We start from the raw sequence: 7,229 nt of genomic DNA on the forward strand, positions 1-7,229 counted from the left end.
AAGGTCACCCATTCCGAATAAAAGAAAAAAGGTTCCGCCTAAATATTCGGAAGGGGTTTTTTTACAGTGAGAGCTGTGAAGATGTGGAATTCTCTCCCTAAACCAGTTGTACAGGCTGATACATTAGATAGCTTTAAGAAGGGGTTGGATAGCTTTTTAGCAAGTGAGGGAATACAGGGTTATGGGTAATAGCTAATAGTCCAAGTTGATCCAGGGACTAGTCCGATTGCCATTTTGGAGTCAGGAAGGAATTTTTCCCCCTCTAAGGCAAATTGGAGAGACATCAGATGGGTTTTTGCCTTCCTCTGGATCAACTGGCAGATAGGTAGTTAATAAAAAAAAAAAAGGTTGAACTCGATGGACATGTGTCTTTTTTCAACCTTACTTACTATGTTACTATCTTACATAAGCCAATTAAAAGACAGAGTTCTGGGGGGCTTGGATGAATGCTGCACTAGCAGGTCATACTCTAAAGAGCTCCATGGTACCACTGATCCTGAAGACAGATAAACTGGGGACCCTGTTACTTTCTGAAGCCAGATCACTACCAATAAACGTATGGGATGAGCTGCATTCTAGTGTAGAGCCCTGCATGGGTCCATTTTTTGGGACCCGTACCTGCAATCCGCAACCCACATTCTTACAATCTTGGACCCGCTACCCGACCTGACCCACAAGTACCTTATCCACAACCTGGACCCGCTGACCATCAAGAATCAAGTGTAGGGATGGGTGAATTTTTTCGCCTCGTTTCGCTGAAAAAATGACGCCCATAGACTTTAATGGGCGTCTGCGACATTTCGCCGGCGGCGAATTTTTGGCGAAGTGAAACGGGTCAAATTCGCCCATCCCTAATCAAGTGCTCTCATTGTAAACCGGAAGTGACATCGTCGGAAGTAGCCGTGATCAGAAAAAAAGGAGTATAACGGGAAGTGCTGTCATTGTAAACTGGAAGTGACATCATCGGAAGTAGACATGACCAGAAAAAAAGAGTAAATATCGCTATTGAGAAGACCCGCAGCCCGACACCGTGACCTGCAGAAGCAATGACCAGCGTCTATACCCGCACCCGGAACTTCTACCCTACCCGCTGCAGGACTCTATTCTAGTGTGTTTTTTTTGTATTATGCGGAGGTGGCTCTCACCTCAATGCTTGCTCTCCTAACCCCTGCCTAATGGTGTCTTTGGAAGACATCATGCTAAATAAAGAGAAAAGCAGGTAAGGTCTTTGTCCCCCAAAGATAATATTCTCTTTTTTCATTGGTTAGGACTGACACATGGACACTGCCTTGACGGGCGCATCAGTTTATGCATATTTTGTGCAAACTTTGTAACTAAAAGTGTCTCTTTTTACTAAATGTTACCTTTAAGTTGTGCATAAATAAGATTTCCCTGTTGGCTTTACTGTATATTGGAGTGCTGGGTTTAAGTTGTGTAATATACAGGTTGTGTAATATACAGTATATTATGAAATAATCTTGGGTAATACAGAATATGATGGGGTTGTGCTATGTTATGACACACGGTACACAGACAAGTTGCTGTGTTTGCAGAAGCTGAATTCACATTTTAATTTTAGGGTCCCTACAGGTCACATACTTACATAAATCTATGCATAGCAGGCATCACATTGTGCATTAGAAGGAAATACCAAAATGGAAATGGCAAAATGGCTTTCCTTTAAAGTGGGTGAAACCAGAAAAGTATTGGGGTGTGAGGCTTTTTATAACAATGGGCGTGGCTTATGGTTGTGGGAGGGGCTTGTTTTAGCATGCCATGCTATGCTCACCACACAGAGCATCCACTTTTTTCACTCTAATTAAAGTACTGACAGGGAGTAATGTTTTTCTACGTTACCAGTCTGCATGTTTCATAATGTCTCACATTGCATCATAGCAAAAGTCTGGGTGTGAACAATCTCTTCTTATGAATCACACATTTGACAGCCCAGAGTTTGACTGACAAACAAATAATGCATCAGAAATCATATACCTCCACTGCATAAAGCCTGCATATAGGTTTAAACTTATATGCACTTCCTCTGTGTTATACAATGACAATTTTAAAGAAGGAATACTAAAAAGTGAATAGCAATACTGTATATCATCACAATGGAACAAGAAAGTGAATCATCTGCATTGTGTTTTAAAATTCACTAAGGGGTCCATTTACCAACAAATTGCGATTTTCTTCCACGAATCATGAATAAATCAAATTTTTTTTCTATATTTCTAAAAATCTTTCTGATTTTTCAAATAAAAAAAGTTCAACCAAACTAGAATCTGCAATTTGCCCTTATTTATTAAAAAAAAAAAAAAAAACTTTTTCCAATTGTCGCGTGAAAAAAGAAAATTTTTCGCGTTTGACCATTACAAATTCTAGTTTTCGCTGGAAAAACCATTGTCAAACCCCGAAAACTCACATTTTGTGAAGTTAAAACATCTTCAAATGGTTAAGGGGACATCTGCCATTGACTTTTACATGAATTTGCCAGTTTTTAGATGGAGTATTTTTGCATTTGGACTTGGAACAGCTTTGTGGCATAATAAATAGTGAAAAAAATCACGTCTTTTTTTTCCTCAACTTTTTCCGGTTTTCAGCATGAAACGGATGCTGCAAAAAAAATTGCGCCTTAATAAATGACCCCCTTTATATTCGGATCTTTTAATAAATTTAATGACAATCGTGGTTTTAGAGTTTGTGAGTTTAGTCGTGGTTTCAAAAACCTCTAAAACATCTGACCTTTAAAAAATAAGCCTCCACCTGTTTGTCCTAGAACATCTCCCTACTTAATCAGACATCAGAGTGATTAAGCTGATATATATACAAGTTTCTTAAAGCCATGATTACTTAATAACAGAATTGTAAAATAAGGAATATTAATGTCAAAGCTGTGCACTTAGAGGCAAGCAAAAAGTATATTTAACCTTCAAGTGAAATATTTAGGCAGTGGTGTAACAACCTGGGAAACAGGGGGGGAGGAACATCGACTAAGCACCCTAAAAGGTGCGAAACGCGTAGGGTGGATGGAGATGCAGCTATATTTTTAATTTTTCTACTAATAAAAATAATTTTTAACTGAATATCTCTGGTCCTGTGGATCCGTTTGAGTCAGCTCTGCTTCCTTATCTTCTGCTGTAAGTAGTTTGACCTACATTGGATATGACTTGCTGTACTGTACTGAAACTCTTAGTATATTAATAATACAAAGTTCTTAATAACCACATTTCACAATCTTGTAATTGTAATACCCTCCATTGGGCAGATCTCTTATAGACCTTGTTGTATAGCTCTTCAGTGATTTCAGGTTTAGTCTTTGAATTTAAAATCCCAGTAGATCTTACTTATCACATACAAACTGTCCTATTAATTCATTTTCTTTATCTATAATTCACCCCAACACTAAACCTTACCTTTTTTTTAACTTTGGGGTTTCATTTTGGACAGCTTGCAAGTGACAGTCAGTCCTACCTTTAGAGTTTCTCTCATGGTCTGTGTGGTCCTTCAAAAAGCAGCCTAGTAGAACACTTTTCTGCTTCAGCACTCCCACCTCTCACAGAGGAACAATAGCCAGGAGAGATCCCTTAGGGCTTGTTTAGTTAAAGGGCTGAATTATGAGTCATAGTCCAGTCTTGACAACCGCTCACGCCAGGCTTATTTATGTCCTAAATAAAGATTTTCAACTTTTTATACATCATCTGGGCTCCTCTTTTTCACGTAACAGTAAGTCTCTCCCTACTTTTGTTGAAGTTGAAGTTGTCTAGAACCAGTTATTACAGTGGTGATTAGTGACCCTTCTTTCAGTAACCCACCTGACTGCAGATAAACTATTGCTCCTGGTGCCTTCTTCAAAACAAGACAACTAAATGAAATTATAAAGAAACTGCATAAAATTATAAAGAAACTTGTTCATTCTGTTTTTTATTGTTGCAAGTCTGTCTAATCTGGGTCACAAGATCTCAAAAGCCCAAAACTTGCAAAATAATTCTGGGCCCTTTTTTCTATACAATGACTTAATCCATATTGACTACTTATAAAATTATATATGCCAAGAAAAATTACTCCATTCTCTTATACCACTACACCATGCTAGAAGAAAATAACAGCCTCTGCTCTTCTAGAAATGTGTTTCACTACAGTTTGAAACATTGTTGATAGCCTAGAGTATGTGCATGTAGCCAGTACTAGTATAGCAGATTTTCATGGTTATTGTTGGTTATCTGATGTTCGAAGGAGAAAAGGCTTCCATACTGACATGTTAGTGCTTGTGTAGGTTTCTGGTGAGTACACTTCAGAAGTGGTAAAATATTGACTGTGCTTAGTTCATTCTTATTATTTTCCCTTTACAACCAATTCAGGTGGGTCAATAAGTTGTCACCACTGGTATAACTATGTTATTCTGGTGTTCATCAGGCATTTCCAGGGTATTCCAAATGTGAGCATGCACTTGTGTGTTAAAATTCAAGCCTTTAAAGCCCACTGACACCAAGCTCTCCAGTTCTCTTGTCCTATTCCTGTTGACCACTCTGTCCATGGTCCATGGTAGGGACTTCATGATTATCTTTTCCTGTATTGACCCATGCCTGCCTAAATTTGCTTTAACTTTGCCAGCTATGACGTGCTGCCAGTTCCCATGTCAGGGCTGCCAGTTCCCTGAACTTTGTTTTGCATGTAACAGTGCCTACCTTCAGTGAACCCTTCCTGCGTCTTTTAGTTTGTTCTGCTCAATAAAAGCTACTCTCTATTGTTTAACTCCTACCAGTCTCTGCTCCAAATATTACAAACAGTGACCCCTGAGAATCTATTATGGCCCATTTCTAGGGATGCACCAAATCCAGGATTCGGTTCGGGATTCGGCCAGGATAGAATCTTTCACCAAGGATTCGGAGATTCGGCAGAATCCCAAATAGTGGATTCAGTGCATCCCTACCCATTTCATAAGGTCCCATTTCAGGCTGTGCCTCCTGCTGCTCCCTAACTTGCATGTCTGAAACAGAGGCCTCAGGCAGTTTACACAATACAGAAAACATGTACAAAATGGCTGATTGCAGTCTAGTTGTCAGGATCACTGGTGCCAGCAACCAAAAGAATGGCTGTGAGACTTAGATTTTATAATAATTACCTTAACTATGCATTTGCCATTTTGACTTACTAACTTCTGTCTGGTTGCTAGCACAATTAAGCCCTGCAATAAATTCAAAAGCATGAAATGAGAAGACCAACTGCATATTTTCACTCTCTACATGGTAATGGAAGTTAACTTTACCTATCCCTATAACCATACATGCATGTAATATTATTTGCACATACATATATATATATATATATATATATATATATATATATATATATATATAAGCCCAAGTTTGAAAGCACTCACAGCAGATTTCATCAGTGTATAAAAAGGTTTATTCACCGCTCTTCACCTTTTTATACACTGATGAAATCTGCTGTGAGTGCTTTCAAACTTGGGCTTATGTGAATTATGGTTAGCACCCAGCTGTGATACGTGATTTGGTGAGTGCCGTTATATGTGGAATTATATATATATATATATATATATATATATATATATATATATATATATAGAGCTGGATAGCTCCAAGATATATCAGGGTTCCGTTATATATAATTAACCCCTAGTATGAACATTTTCTGAGTTCTGTGAATAACAATCCCTTTCTCTATATTCAATAATGATAAATACAATTCTAAAATATTATTGACATAACCAGAAAAACAAATATTAGGTGAAGGACCACAGTTAAATAAAAAAAGAACCATTGTAAGTGTCAACAACTATTCAATTACTGCACCAGCATAAAAGTTCCTCTGGTACCATCACCATGGGCACTTTTTGTCTTATATGTTACTTAATATGGCAAGGCAAGCAACAAAACCGTTTAATAGAGATGGTATATTTTTTATATTAATATTATTATAGCTACTAACCCTTTGCAGAAACTGTAGCCCATTTGTGAGTCTTGCACTCTTATTTATTGGGTTTTATTTTTCATTCTTTGCTACTCCCCATTGATGTTTAGCCTTATAGACAACAGATACAGAACCTCTCTAAGTGCAAGATGTCAAGTGTGAATACGTAAAGGTGATAAAACATGGGAAGTGGATGAAAACACTGCCTAAAAAGTAGAAGTACAAAAATGGTTTGTGACCAAGTTAGTGTCAGTAGTAGAGAGCAGACAAACCAAGGTAGAACCAACTGAACAATCAGGTAACACAGCACAAATAATTCCTTTCTCAATGACATAGAAAAGGGGCAAACAGCAGTAGACCAGTAGTCAAAACAAGACAAATTAAGAAACATGACAGGAATGAGGAAAAATGCATGGCAGTTTGAAATAGAGCTTGCCATGTCGCCTGAGGAAAATTCCCCACCTCTATTCACTTGTATGGTATATGTAGGTACAGATTATATATTATATATATATCACATGACAATCTCTCACTTTCAAAAAAGAAAAGTTGTATAAATTTGAAACCATTAGGCAATGATTCTGTGACCACAGAACTAGTGTGAAATTCCGCCACTCTCCATCCATTTCTATGGAATTTTTAAAAGAGTATTTATCAATGGGTGAAAGTTCACCATTTGATAAATATACCTTTAAAAATGCTGTAGAAATAAATGGAGATGGTGTCGGAATTTCACTCTAGTGGATTGTGGTCATCTCTAACTTTACTGTTCGATAAATATGCCCCAATGTGTGCATTAAGTTACCAAAGTTCCCTCCCATTTAAACAATACAGAGGAGCAGATTCAATAACGGGCGAATTTTCGCCAGCGCCCGTTTTGCACCCATTGCAACACTTCGCCAGGTGCAAATGCGCTCAGATTATGGCAATTCACTAATATGTGGAGTGTCATCGAAACTATGGCAACTTTTCGCTAGCCTCGCGAAAATTTGCTAGTGAGCTTGCGCTCAGGACTGGACTATGACTCGTATTTCAGCCCTTTAACTAAACAAGCCCTAAGGTGTCTCTGCTGGCTATTGTGAGAGGTGGGAGTACTGAATATTTCGCTAGCCTCGCGAAAATTCACTAGTGATCTTGCGTCAGGTCAATTTGCATACGGCGGGTAATTTAAAGTTATATAGATGTCTTTATTATAAATGTTACTGCAAATGGTTTGTTACCAGTTTATATTATACATCTTCAGGGAACCTTAATAAAAACAATAGCGTTATTATAATGCCCTACACATGTGCCAA

This window comes from Xenopus laevis, chromosome 9_10S (genome assembly GCF_017654675.1).
Source record: "Xenopus laevis strain J_2021 chromosome 9_10S, Xenopus_laevis_v10.1, whole genome shotgun sequence".
Taxonomy (NCBI): domain Eukaryota; kingdom Metazoa; phylum Chordata; class Amphibia; order Anura; family Pipidae; genus Xenopus; species Xenopus laevis.